The sequence below is a fragment of the Calidris pugnax genome, unplaced genomic scaffold, assembly GCF_001431845.1.
Source record: "Calidris pugnax isolate Ruff unplaced genomic scaffold, ASM143184v1 scaffold44, whole genome shotgun sequence".
Taxonomy (NCBI): Eukaryota; Metazoa; Chordata; class Aves; order Charadriiformes; family Scolopacidae; genus Calidris; species Calidris pugnax.
This window is the reverse complement of record NW_015094506.1, coordinates 12,633,343-12,648,070: the sequence shown is the minus strand read 5'-3', so window position 1 is coordinate 12,648,070 and position 14,728 is coordinate 12,633,343.

Here is a 14,728-nt window from a genome sequence, read left to right as displayed (position 1 = left end):
CCTGGTTAGTCAAGGCAATCCAAGCCTATCTTCTCTCATTAAGTAGAAAAAAAAAGTCTATGTTAAGCTCTTATGAACTATTTTAGAAGTATTATTGTTGAAAATGATTTCTAGTAGTTTAGTCTAAAACTTCACTTGCCAAAATGCATGTTGTCCAATTTACTTTACTTTTTAATTTACTTTTTTGCATTTAGTTAAGAATTCTGTTTTCAAATGTAAGCCTTTTAGTGTTAGTTGTTTAAATGTCTAAAAGGTTATAAACTTATTATGTCAGTTTTCAAGTGGTTCATATGCGAATAGTCTAATACTTACTGTTAACTTATTGTGTAAGCAGTATTTTTTCTAATATAGTGATGGGAAATCAACAGATCTTTCAATAACTGTCCATGGGATTAAAATAGCTGAAGAGATAATGGCTGAATCTCAACTGCCAAGTCTGTCTCCCATGATTAAGATGAGTCACTAAAGCAACTTCCATACAATTTTGTTTTCTCATCAGTAGAGGAGAAATGGCTGGATTGGAGAGATTGGAGGAAAGACTTGAAGATAAATGACTGTTGCATCTGGGGACATTTTGCCACTCAAAAAGAGGCATGCTGGCTCCGGCCTCGATAAGTCAGAAAGGCAGATGAAAGCTTTTCCAAAAAGGTTGAGCTGCTGAGGTCTAATGAGACGGCTGTGGGAAAGGCACTGATACCATAAGATGATGGTTCATCTTCCTGTCCCATCCAGGAAAGCAACTAGCTTTCAGCTCAGCCAGTCTTCAAGGGAACAGCAAATAGTTCCTCTTATCAGGCCTCATCAACTCATACATTTCCTGAAGGGGCAGGAAAAGCACTAGCAACTGCCAAAACTTTTGGGGCATCCTGGAGAGAAAATTAGCTCTCCAGGGTATAAATGCAAAATCTCAGACTGTTTCAACCAAATTAAGAGTGCAGGCTGGCAAAGTAATGAACATTGCCTATGATTATGGATAACAAGGTAATCCATTTTGTAGCACAGGGAATTCTCACCCCACATCTTCGTTACACTTTAGCTTTATTAGTATTTTAAATTCAAAATTTATTTAACTGTTTTTCTCTTTCATTTTGATCAAAGGACATTAAAATATTTCTCTTAGCCAATAGTACTCTGCATTCCCACACATACTAGAAGCACTGTCATTACATTCCTATCCAGCAATGCCTCTTCTCTGCTCTTGTTTGGCCTTAGATGCCATTCGACACGTCTGCCAATGCTTTGGAAAGCATTTTTAAACTTCTGCCTTTAAATTATTTTCTGCTCTGCCACTATTCTATCTACTCCAATAGGTATCTTATCCTCAGCCTTAGTATGGGAATGCCTGCTGCTGACAACTGCAGCCATCAGCTGGCATAAATGTGAGTTTCAATATCTGTGAAGCGAATACAAACAAAAACCTTAACAGATAGCAGATACCTTTTGAAAATTTATTAAAGAAGGTATTGCACCTATGTAGGCAATATCTTTAATTGGCTTTTTGAAATGTATTTATGTACACAAATGGAAAGGATAAAATTCTTGCATAACTTTAAAAGAAAAGTCTTATATAAGTATAGTGTGACATGCCAAAGGTAACTTGGAAGGAAATTCTTTCTACGTCAGTATCAAGAACTTCATCAAACATTTTCTTGATTGCTGTGGCAATTATACCAGTTTACATGTCAACTAGATCTAGCTTACCACAAAAAGGGTGTATAGTACCCATTTTGACCTGATAAGAAAAAATGGGTGGCACCTAAGTCTAATGTATAGCAAGAGAAGACAGAAATGTGATAAGAAATTTACAAGTGGAGAACTTATATATCTGTGCTAAATCATGCTTTTCATTTCAAAACTGACCTCATCTAAAGAAGAACCACTAAAAGCATCACTAAACTGTTTTAAGGATTTAGGGGGAGTGGGAAGAAAAAATGTTTTAAACAAAGCAGTTTATCTGGATTTTAAAAAAAAAAAGTCAGATAAACTAGAAATGAAACTTTTCAGTATTTTTAATGTGGCAGATTTCCTCTCCTCATTTCCCCTTCCTAATTCACTATGGACACACCCTTGAATTCCTCTTTTTTGTTCTGTGATCTCTGTTCTATCGGTGATAATGCTGATTTCTTCTTTTGATTAGTGTTTGCATGCTCAATTTTGAAGTAAGATAACCAAAACTAGATGTTATGTTTCTTTCTAAGCCATTTTCACTTATTTTTCTTTGCAGTTGTTGGCAATACTACTGTTCTGGGATTCACACATATCTTTACTTAAGGTATTTTTTCTTTAGTATAGAACTAGTTGTAAATACTTTATAGAATATGTAACTTCTTTTTCAGTATGTTATTTCCAGCATTTAAATTTACCTGTGTAACTGCCTGACTCTGATTCTTATGCACTGTTATTATTGCAGTTGCCTCTCGGCCTATATAAATCCAAACAAAATGCTATTAGCATCATTTTCAAAACTTATATTTCCATCCTTTAAATTCTTCCATGAGTGGCATTGTCAACTCGCCATATTTTACAGCATCAGGAATAAGCTTACCATTCTTATTTTGAATGCTCTTCAAAATTTTGATCCTAATTATTAATTAATAAATGTTACATCTTATCAGGTTTCCTAACCTCACTACTGTGCAAGTGATATTACTTTGACTATTTGTTACTCAGTTTTCCCTATTTTCCTTATAATTGCTCCACAAGCTTTCTCAAAAAGTTATGTTACCCTGTTTCACACCAAAGATTATCTAGTTCCTTAATACTATATGCTTGTCTGTCAAACAATTCTGTCAAACAAAGTCCATATAATAAATCCTTCCATTAGTACAGCATTTTATTGAAAGTGGGTTTTAGTAGAAATCTACTTTTGTCTAAAAATACCCATAATGCATATTTACTTTTCCTAGAAATGTGCAGCTTTTCATCAAGAAACTGAACTATTCCAAATCACCCAAATTTGAGTGTTTTAGAATTTGAACGTCTGCCCATGACTGTATAAGTAATCACTCTATAATAATGTACAGAAGGCTCCTAAACTGGACACAAAATTAATTTGTTTTGTCTGGGGTCTCTTTGTGTTCTCTTTTCCTCTTCACTGTTGGACAGTTGGCCACCGTCTTCAGAAGAAAGCCCCTACCTGCATAATCCTCTTGACTTTTGGAGATGATCACCAGTTTGTAAGATCAAGCTACAGAGGAAGACAACCAAGAAACAGCTATCAGTTTTGGAAGCTGGTTAACATGGTGTGGAGTAGTGTTTCACTGACCGAGGTACATTTAACAGAAAGAAGGGGAAAGTACCAGAAGCAGAAAACTGGATACACAAGTGAGACGGGATCAGATCAAGAATCATGAGCTACAGGGGCAGAGATCAAAAACACCGTAGGGGACTCTAATCTGAGATCAAAGAAGTGTTTCAAACTGCTGAGGAAACCAAGACAAGGGAAAGCATGTAGGTGTTTTATCTAGATTTATATACTTACCCTAATGTAGAAGGTGTAGAGATATGGTATCCTTATAGAGCCTGTAAGGCTGTTTGCTGTAGCTATCATTTGCCCTGAAGAAGTGAACTATCCCTCTTGGGTTTTCTTATATTTTCTTTTTTTTTTCTCTTTTTTTTTTTTTTTCTTTTTTTTTTCTCTTTTTTTTTTTTTTTCTTTTTTTTTTCTCTTTTTTTTTTTTTTTCTTTTTTTTTTCTCTTTTTTTTTTTTTTTCTTTTTTTTTTCTCTTTTTTTTTTTTTTTCTTTTTTTTTTCTCTTTTTTTTTTTTTTTCTTTTTTTTTTCTCTTTTTTTTTTTTTTTCTTTTTTTTTTCTCTTTTTTTTTTTTTTTCTTTTTTTTTTCTCTTTTTTTTTTTTTTTCTTTTTTTTTTCTCTTTTTTTTTTTTTTTCTTTTTTTTTTCTCTTTTTTTTTTTTTTTCTTTTTTTTTTCTCTTTTTTTTTTTTTTTCTTTTTTTTTTCTCTTTTTTTTTTTTTTTCTTTTTTTTTTCTCTTTTTTTTTTTTTTTCTTTTTTTTTTCTCTTTTTTTTTTTTTTTCTTTTTTTTTTCTCTTTTTTTTTTTTTTTCTTTTTTTTTTCTCTTTTTTTTTTTTTTTCTTTTTTTTTTCTCTTTTTTTTTTTTTTTCTCTAGGGAGTGAATCTTAGTCTAATGACTGGAGTGCTGTGAGATGATTGTGTGGTCTTTGCTCTGTGAAGAGTAATGCTGAAGACTGTGTTTCACAATATCCCGTGTTGGCAGTTGGAAGCAAGGAGTCATCAGATCTAGCACTGTGGAAGGGACTTCAAACTTTAGTGTGGCAGGAACGAAACAGAGCAGTTCGACGAATATCCTTTTGAGAAAGCAGTATCAAAGCTCATTTGTCTCTGAATGTGGTAGCTCCTTATGCGTGGGTCCCAATTGAGGTACCTGCTACCCTGAGTATTATTGCTATACTTTTTCTTGAGAGGAAAAATAAAAATTAAAAAATCCCTCACCACCAAACCTGGACTTCTTCCTGGACAACTTTAATTTCTCTGACACATTGCTGGAAAAATAACCCAGAAAGCTCCAGGGGTGATACGATACTTTGCTTTAACTTCCTCTTTTTCAAACAGAATTGAATGAGATTGTCCATTTAGCACGTCCTCCATTTATTTAAAAACACATATTAAAAAAAAAATCAGATACAGTTTGTAACCATTTTTTCTATTTGCAGGAGAGATTTACTAGCCCCCAGGAATTTCAGCACTCATTTTAGCAGCTGCTAGATATGAAAGAGTAAGAAACTTGTCAGAACAGGTGATGTGAGGATGAAATTCCCCAAGTCTGTTTTAACCTGTGGAATCACCTTTTGCTTGATAGCAATCTCTGTGTGATTTAGAGAGAGGTTATAGTTTGTAATAGTTTAAGCCCCTATCCAGCAGCCATGATCTCCTGAGTTCTTCTCAGGCTATAAAACTGACTTGCTATTAAGTCCTATTTAAGCCATTTCCATGTATGTTTCCAGTTATCAAGTCCTATATCACTGGAATATTATAAGACACAGATAAAGTGTGTTTGCAAACTATCCTGAAAAAGCAAAAGGGCAGGTATAAAATTTCTGAACCTTATGGTACATGTCAGCTAGCAAGACCAGCTTGAAGAAATGTTTCACAAATACTTTGTAAGTTTTGGACCACATAACCAGAAAAAAAATAACCTTTTTTGCTGAAGTAACAACATAACTTTCTGGGAATGAGATTAATTTTCTTCACTGTTGATCTAATTGACAAAAACATTTCTGCCTTGAAAAAACTATCTAAACCCAATAGCATTATGTTGTATTCTGTCTACTAATTCAGATAGCCTTTTGTAAGTAATTTCATTGAGATGTATTTATTTAGATAGAAAAAATCATACATCTAATAATCCACTTAATGTCCAATTACATTAAAGAAAATTCATGTCATAATTTAATATTTTATATCCAACTGCTAATACTCTGCATCATTTCATTTTGGTGTGACATAACACAATTGCACTTTTAAGGAAACTCTTTTAGCACAGTCTTGGAAAAGGTTGGGAAATCTTCAAATATTTAAGAAGGCCACACCTTGATGCTTTGAAAATGTTTTAACTGCTGCATTTGTGACCATGAAGACAAGCTTGCACATTTTATAAAAGTTTTCTCTTCCTTTCTGTTTCATTTATGAGCTCATGATAATATGAAAATTTCTAATAGGAATTATAACTCCTTTCTGTTTGGACTTCTTTCTGGTTCTTTATATCCCATGTTACACTGCAACTGTGTAGAACAAGGTTATTTATTAGAAATTCCAAACCAACAGCAATGTATATACTTAATATTACAGTTCATTATATCAAAACTAAAAAAAAAACCCAATACTGGAACTGTTTCCAAAACAGTTCTTTAACTACAGCCAGAAATATATCCAGTATCAAAAATCACAGCTACATGTTTGAAAGAATGCAAAAACCTTTGGAAGCATATATGAAAGAGTTTGTTATGATTATTGAATTATTAAATTATCATCATTAAATATATTAAGTGCTTTGAGTAAATCACTTTTCAAAATTATATTGAATAGATGATGGCATGATGTTTCAAAGATATTCTGGGAGAAATGAACTGCTTCACACACTTATAGCAAGCTTCTGGACCAAGATCAGAAGTGAAATAAAGAAGATCAGAGGTTTCCGTAGTATAATTCTGTTAAGATATTTATCTTCTAGCAATAGATTCAGATCTCTCATGGCATTCTGTAAAAAGTTCTCTACAAGTATATCATTCTCATATTTAAAGTATTACTGGATGTACTTGTATACACATTTGACAGTCTTGATGTATTGCAGGCAAATCAAATGGTTGTTGAACAGGTTGATATCTGAATTATTGATTGTTTAAATTGCCCAAAATTTTAGCATCACTACAGCTCCTTAGGAGACTGTAATAGTGCAGAAACACCCTGCAGATTGGGCCTTCTTTAAATACCTTTACACCATTCTACAAAATAGTAAGCAGTGGAAATCTGCTCTTTAATGATTAAATCCTTTTTCGGATTTGACAGGCTGTTCTTGCAAAATCTGTGTGATGTGTGAATGGGTGACTGTTCAGAATGAGATGCCATTAATGCTTTACAAAACAGGGATTATTAGTATGCTAATCAGTATCTTTTCCTTTTATAGATAGCATAAAATATGTTGAGGAACACTGTTGATTACCAGGTTTTCAGTTTGATGTCTGTGGAAGTACATAATTGTTTGGACATCTAATTTTGAGTCAGCAAAAAATTGTTGAGAATTCACATGCGGAATTGACCATTAAATATCTTTCTAATGTTCATTTTTATTTTTATTTTTTTTACATGTCAACATTAGATTTGTATTATATATGTGTTTAAAGCTACAGACTTACCCTCTGATATTATAAATATTCTCTTGCTGTAAAAATATATTTCATAGAGTGCTATTACTTTCTTCAGATATCTGTTGAAATAATAAAACATATAAACCCAAAATATAGTCTAAGTTTACATATGTAACATGTGGTTTCATTAATTACCCATCAACTGAAATGAAAAACAGTAAGAAGATGCAACTTTCTTTAATCAATGGTTGGCACTTTCTTTTTAACATTTTGTGCTTTAAACTTGTCTGTTGCTTATTCCTTCTGTGTTGTACCTTTTGTGTATTTTATTCAAGTGTCTTCCCATGCACAGTGCAGCTTCTCAGCTGCAAGTTCTCCTCCTATTCCTACAATGTCATCTAAAATCCCACTTGTTCCTTATTATACTGAGAAATCAGGAAACATCAGATCAAGATAGCTAGTCCAATTTTAATTTGTCCTCCCTTCCTCCTCTAGGAATACATATCAGATTATAGTCTTTAATTAGCTGTTTAAATACCTTTTTTCCATATTTTCCACCTTCCTTCAGTGTGTAGGTTGGCTGATATCTCTAAAAGCGGCCACCCAGTATTTTATTCAGTATATGCTTCTTTACAGTAAATGGGACTTCTAGACTCACTTCTATAAAAGAACTCAAGGATCTAAAACTTGATTTATGTACATGCCTAAGCCTGAAATCCTAGAAATTTCCCTCAGGTGCTAAAAAAATCCTGGAGCACCAAAACCCTACCTTAGGGAAGTCTCTACTGAGCATGGTGGTTTTCAGGGCTCCTGAAGGAACTAATCTTTTGCTTTTATTCTGTAGGGCATATTTACTACAACTGCTTCAAGAGACACAAGCTCACCCTGCTCCTGTTCCAGAGGAAGCAAAGCCAAGAGACTATGCAACTAACTGTACCACCAAACCTGATCAGCCCTGCTGCAAGGTGGGGTTTGTTACCCAAGCTCTCTGCCTGTTTCACAAGGTCACATGGCTCTCTTGGATAGCTCACGGCACTTTGCGTTGGTTTTGCATTTGCTGAGTAACAAGGGAGCTTTTGAATGCCAACCCTACATTGTGCAAGTATAAATTTTGAGAGTTGATTCTGCTGTGGGGGTCTGGCAATTCAAGTTAGCCTGGTTTGGTGTCCAAGTGCTCAGTGTCATCTGATTTGAAAATTTAGCTCTTTTTGTCCCTCCTGATTGGAAAGGCAGATGAGATCCCTTCTTTCATTAATTATCCTGTGACCCTTTACCTTCTATTAATACTAATTTTGGAGAAGGGTTAAGATTTGAAGTACAGCCTTCAGTCTCAGCTTTTCTGAAGGTTTCTCCTTGCTGAGTGTACTGGGTTTATAGACATCAGTCTAGAACACCTAATTGTCCCTGTGCACTGTTTGGGGATACTGAACACAAATTGATTTACATCACGGAATCTGAAAGTAAGGTATCACACACAGTAATTTGCAGGGAAACATGTATCCTGCTTAAACTTCCTTCCAGCAATACACAAATAAACTATGTTGCTTGGTCTGTCCAGCTATTTCTTAGAGCATGCGTATTTTTCTGATATTTCTATCCAGTGACTTTCTGAAACTGTTCTATGTCCTGTAAGAGAAATACAGTAACAATTTGTTAACCAGCAGAAGAAACTCACAATTTTCAATTAAAATAGGTCTAATATGTTTTGCATATTTAATTAATGCAAATATTTTAGTCTATGATGACTTCATATTTTGTTTGCGAAAAACACTGGTCAGATGTGTTATGAAATCCAAATTCTAAAATGGTATCTAGAGAAAAAAAATGTTTTATTGGTTGAGGGAAAATATGCTGAGTAAGATAGTGCTGTTTTACTGCTCAGTAAACGTTAATTTCAGCTTTTTCTGGAGAACACTGGATTCTCATTTCAAGAACCACTCTAAAGATGTTTCTGCAAGACGAACTTTCAGAACATGAAAAGGTCAAACATCTTAAGTAATGTTGTGGACCCACCCTTTGTTTCCACAGGACGTGTTCTCATTCAGGAAGTCTGGTGCTAATTACTTTGAATCAAAGAGCCGGACAAGCATATCCTTCCAGTTTGGAAGATATGCATCTGGTGGGGTTAAGAAGGGATTCTGCTAATGCTCAGGTAACTGCTACATGGGAAAATATTACCACTCATTCTTCTGTTTAGCAAAAGTTCTTACTCATGCATGAGTCACAAATAAATGCAGAATAAGATAGATGAGAAAGAATGACCTTTTAACTCTTCATCTTCTTTTTCCACATATTTGTCTACAAAAATTTTCTGGGGTGCTGGATGCTGTAGCATAGGAAGAAAAATCCCAGAACAACAAAAAAGGGAAAAAATAGCTTTTGTTAGGTACATTTGCTGGTGATGTAAATAAAATTGATTTACTCTGCCAAATCAAAAAAAATGTGGCCAGGATCTTGCAGCCAGTCACAGAATCACAGAATAACAGAATCACAGAATCATATGGAGTTGGAAGGGAGCTCTGGAGATCATCTAGTCCAAACCCCTGCCAAAGCAGGTCCACCTAGAGCAGGTTACACAGGAACGTGTCCAGGCTGGTTTTGAATGTCTCCAGAGAAGGAGACTCCACCACCTCCCTGGGCAGCCTATTCCAGTGCTCTGCCACTCTCAAAGTGAAGATGTTCCTCCTCATGTTTAGGTGGAACTTCTTATATTCAAGTTTGTGCCCATTTCTTCTTGTCCTATCCCTGAGCACACTGAAAAAAGACTGGCCCCATCCTCTTGACACCCTCCCTTTAAGTATTTATAAACATTGGTCAGATCCCCCCTCAGTCTTCTCCAGACTAAAAACCCCAAGTCCCTCAGCCTCTCCTCATAAGAGGGATGCTCCAGGCCCCTAATCATCTTTGTAACCCTTTGCTGTATCCTCTTCATCAGTTGCCCGAACTTCTTGAACTGGGGAGCCCAGAACTGGACACAGTACTCCAGATGGGGCCTCACCAGGACAGAGTAGAGGGAGAGAATAACCTCCCTCGACCTGCTGGTCACACTCTTCCTTTAGACATTCCACTTTGAAGGCTGAAGGATGAGTCCTATATTATTCTTAGGTTGTGTCTGTGTTTTTATTTGTTGTTGATAAGTCTTGAAATGAAAAAAGAAAAATTTAATTCTCTGATGCTACCAGATCGTTGAAGTTTTTCCTATAAGACTTTTCCTACATAGCCACACAGTCAAAAATTATATAATTTCACATCAGATTTATTACCTATTTTTTTTCCTGACATTGACTAATATAAATCTGTGTGTTTGTATACATATTGCTTGCATCTATCAGGTGCTGCTGTAAAGATCATGCCCCTGCCCTTGTCACACATTGCTTTGTATCCTGAAACTCATTCTACTCTCCTTCATCAAAACAAGATATTTGGTTTTACTTTCAAAATTACGGTTGATTTTATGCCATTCTTCAGCTTTCATTAATAGAAAACATGATTTGCCACTTTCAGTCAGCCAATAGTGCAGCTTTTTCTCCCATTTAGAGTCAGAATCATAGAATATCTTGAGCTGGAAGGGACCCATAAGAATAATTGAGTCCAAGTCCTTACTCCTCATAAAACTAAATCATATGACTAAGAGCTTTGTCCAGAGGCTTCTTGTACTTTGACAGGCTTGGTTCTGTGACCACTTTCCTGGGCAGCCTGTTCCAGTGACCAACCACCCTCTCAGTGAAGAACGTCTTCCTAATGCCCAATATGAACTTCTCCTGATGCAGCTTCATTCCCTTTCCTCATGTCTTATCACCGGTTGCCAGAGAGAGGAGATCAGCCCCTCCCCTTCTGCTGCCCCCTTTGAGGAAGGTGTAGGCTGCTATGAAATCACCCCTCAGCCTTCTCTTATCCAAGGTGAACAAACGAAATGATCTCAGCTTCTCCTTGTAAGTCTTGCCCTCAAGGCCTTTCACCATCTTGGTTCCCCTTCTCTGGACACACTCTAACAGTTTGATGTCCTTTCTATATTGAGGTGCCCAAAACTGCACACAGTACTCGAGGTGAGGCCACACCAGTGCAGTGCAGAGCAGGACAGTCACCTTCTTTGACCAGCTAGTAATACTGTGCTTGATGCACCCAGGGACACAGTTGGCCCTTTTTGCTGCCAGGGCACTGTTGACTCATTTTCAGCTTTTTCTCCCATTTAGAGTCAGAATCATAGAATATCTTGAGCTGGAAGGGACCCATAAGAATAATTGAGTCCAAGTCCTTACTCCTCATAAAACTAAATCATATGACTAAGAGCTTTGTCCAGAGGCTTCTTGTACTTTGACAGGCTTGGTTCTGTGACCACTTTCCTGGGCAGCCTGTTCCAGTGACCAACCACCCTCTCAGTGAAGAACGTCTTCCTAATGCCCAATATGAACTTCTCCTGATGCAGCTTCATTCCCTTTCCTCATGTCTTATCACCGGTTGCCAGAGAGAGGAGATCAGCCCCTCCCCTTCTGCTGCCCCCTTTGAGGAAGGTGTAGGCTGCTATGAAATCACCCCTCAGCCTTCTCTTATCCAAGGTGAACAAACGAAATGATCTCAGCTTCTCCTTGTAAGTCTTGCCCTCAAGGCCTTTCACCATCTTGGTTCCCCTTCTCTGGACACACTCTAACAGTTTGATGTCCTTTCTATATTGAGGTGCCCAAAACTGCACACAGTACTCGAGGTGAGGCCACACCAGTGCAGTGCAGAGCAGGACAGTCACCTTCTTTGACCAGCTAGTAATACTGTGCTTGATGCACCCAGGGACACAGTTGGCCCTTTTTGCTGCCAGGGCACTGTTGACTCATTTTCAACTTGCTATCAACCCAAACCCCCAGATCTCTTTCCAGAGGGCTGCTTTCTAGCCTCTCATACCCCAATTTGTACATGTAACAAGGATTACCCTGTCTCTGGTGCAGAATCCAGCACTTGCTCTCGTTAAATTTCATATGGCTGGCAATTGTCCAGATCTCTAGTCTACCCAGACCTCTCTGTAAAGCCTCTCTGCCCTTGAGGGAGTCCACAGCTCCTTCTAGCTTAGAATCACTGGCAAACTTACTTAATGTACATTTGAATCCTGCATCCAGATAATTTATAAAAACATTAAAGAGCATGAGTTTTTTTACTAGGTTTTAAACAAGAATCCTTGTGGTTTCTCTCATGTGTAGCTGCTTGAAAAATCCCCCTAGTCATTTAGTTGTTCTCTTTAATGTTTTTCCTTCAAATTCTCATTTGCCATGATGGCTTCAAAACTTGGCAGCAGTGGAGACACTATTATACTTGCTAATATTGTATGACCTTGTACTCCTGCACTTGTATCCATTTGTTATATCTTATGTTTAAACTCTCTTGAGACAGGGGCCATTGTATGTTTGTGAAGCCCCCAGTGAACTGAAATGTATTCCTGTGACACCATAGTTCCTAGAAGCTACCACGTTATAGTAGTAGTATAGTGATAGTAACTTGAACCTTTGTGCTTAAGAAAATGTGCAGTAACTCATGTGTAATGTACAGTTTTACCAAGAGTAGGGCTTTCACAAGTTTCTGAGCATCACTTAAATACAAAGTGTCTGCAGAAAAAGAGCACAATCCATTCTCGCTATCCACAGTGGATGGAGGAAAAAATGATGGGCATAAGCAGGAAGAAAAAGTCTGGTTTGAGTTCATGAAAAAAATTTTATCACTAAGGGCAGTAAAATATTGGAGGAGCATAAAATCTGCATTCTCAAAACTATGTAAGGAGAGATTAGACAAAGATCAGTTAGAGGTGACAGAAAAAGTGCTCTCAGGAGCACTTCAAAATTTTACTGTAAATTTTGCAGATAGGTACATATGTGATATTAGTGTGACGTGGTTGCAGATTTCAAAACACCAGAACAAAACCATGATTTTTTTAAAAAAGAGGGGCATTTAAGAAGTGAAATAATGAGGAATCAAGCCAACTTCAGAGTCAATAAATGTTAAGTAACTGATTATTAATTTGATGTACAATATTTTTATGGTCTTTATTATGTTTTAATTAATGGGTGTTGTATTTTTAATAGTGTTTTTATCTTCAGTCATATAGAGTCTATTTGAAAAAGTCCTTCTTTTTCTTCCTATATGCCTATCTATTTCAAGACAAATCTCCTGGTTTTTATTAAATGTTTGTCAGTCTCAGAGAAGGTAGCTGGGAGTTTCACAAGCTTTAGCTAAAGGAGCAGAAGCACAGAAAACTTTTACATAGATACCTTTGTTTATGAGACTTTTGTTTAAATAAGCTGTAAGCGAAACAAAAATGAAAGGCTTGGGTTTATTGACGCATCTCTGTTTGCTTTGAACATCTGAAGCTTCACAGAACAGATAGAAAAATGCCTAAAAGGATGAGAAGATTAGTTTGATGAGAATCATGCCAGAAGATGAAGAAACCACTGCCATTTGTGAAGATCAGTATAAAAGCTGACATTAAATTCTTGGAACTTTGGCTACATTAGCTGTCTGCAATAGTCAAAGCAATGCGAATGGAATTAGTCAATGCAATTGAATGTAATTTCTAGGCTGCTTTACTGTAGGCACCAAGTTGTTGTACCTGTGGGCAGCAGTGATTCAGTGAAACAGAAATGTGATCTTGATAACTGACCTTTCTCTGAGGGCAAATTTGACATAACTGATTTTATTAATCAAAAAAATTCACTGAACAGAATAAAAATCTCTTCCTCTTTCTGCTAACGAGATTTCAGTCAGCAGATGTTTTAATTTTTTAAACATGACCTTTTGCTCATCCTCTGAATCCACAGTATCTTCATTTTTCTTGTGAGAAGGCAACGTGGAGATAAAATTAGGTTTTTTGTAAATCCAAAAGAAGAAATTTATCACACTTCTATTCATATCATGTTCATACAAAGTTTTCTGTGATTCATATTAAACCGCTATAAGCTGGTGCTGAGACCGTGGGAGAAGAAAATAAAAAAGGGGAGTATGTTAATGATTTTTTTTTTGATCTAGAAAGCTATTACAATTACAGGATTCTTATCACCACTTTCTTAATGAAAGGCAATCGACAGTGTTAGCATTGCTATTATATTTTTAGGGGTTTTATGTTTTTTAAAAAACTATCAAAGAGATAATTCTAATACATTTTTCTACAGTTTGTAATATGGTCTTTATCTGTTGTATGTCAATTCTGAGAACAGGTTTAGAAGATACTGATGTCCTTATATTAGATTTCTATCATCACCAACAACTAAAAGCTTAGACAATATCTACATCTCACAGCCTCCACTGGCTTCCTGGTCCATTTGAAGAAAAAAACAGATAAATTAAAAAATTCACTTTAGTACAGCTCTGTTTCATTTAACCGTTGGCACACCTCGCTAAGGCGGTGTGGAGTCCTTCTGGTTTTGGCTAAGTAACAGTAAGAATCTTTAGAAGATAAAATTATCCCTTTTTTATCACTAGAAAGGCAGAAAAGTTGAAAAAAGCAAAGTTACTAAATACTTAGAAAAATGTTAGTTTAAAGCTTGTACTTCGTATCGTTTTTTATTTATTCCCTAATATCTATTGTAATTATTTGGGCAATAATATATATATTTTTAAATAAATAATATACATTAAATAAATTAATCCATAAATTTGGTTTATAATGCAATGTTACTAGGTGGGTATTACTGCAAAATTTGTAGTTTCTGCTATCACGGTGCCAAACCCAATAGCCTAACAGTAGTAAAGTTGCCACAGCTCCACACCCCCAAATCCCACCAGTTAGCAAGGCTGAGCAAGTATTCCCGGTCCCAGTCACCCCAGCTGGTGGCACCTGGACATATAAACCTCCCACTCTGCAGCCCCATTCCAGTTGCTGCTTCAGATACACGCACAAGCGCACATAACCTCC